The sequence below is a fragment of the Penaeus monodon genome, chromosome 23, assembly GCF_015228065.2.
Source record: "Penaeus monodon isolate SGIC_2016 chromosome 23, NSTDA_Pmon_1, whole genome shotgun sequence".
NCBI classification, from domain to species: Eukaryota; Metazoa; Arthropoda; class Malacostraca; order Decapoda; family Penaeidae; genus Penaeus; species Penaeus monodon.
The window spans coordinates 30,768,876-30,769,089 of record NC_051408.1 but is presented as its reverse complement, the minus strand read 5'-3'; the positions used below and the strand labels follow the sequence as shown (position 1 = coordinate 30,769,089).

The 214-nt window shown below is 36.9% G+C and overlaps 1 protein-coding gene across 1 annotated transcript in view; it reads right to left on the bottom strand.

Moving 5' to 3' along the window:
* The window catches only part of LOC119588209 (hemolymph clottable protein-like), a gene marked incomplete at its 3' end in the record, with an annotated part of 25,417 nt that overhangs the window by 11,255 nt on the left and 13,948 nt on the right, over positions 1-214 (bottom strand).

Sequence of the window (214 nt, the reverse complement as noted above, 5' to 3'; positions counted from 1 at the left end):
ATGATTTTTGTCTCTAGAGGTGGACCAGATGTCGATAATTCAGCATTCACAGATGCGTATGCGGGTGTGATACTCATAATAGATATTTACGGATGTAGATTTCTTATTGATTGAGAATTTTAGCCACATATAGTTGTTACATGTGCTCGCTCTCGTCTGCGCAAACAAATTGCAAAGTATTCCCTCTTTTTAATCAGAAATACACAACTTCGAA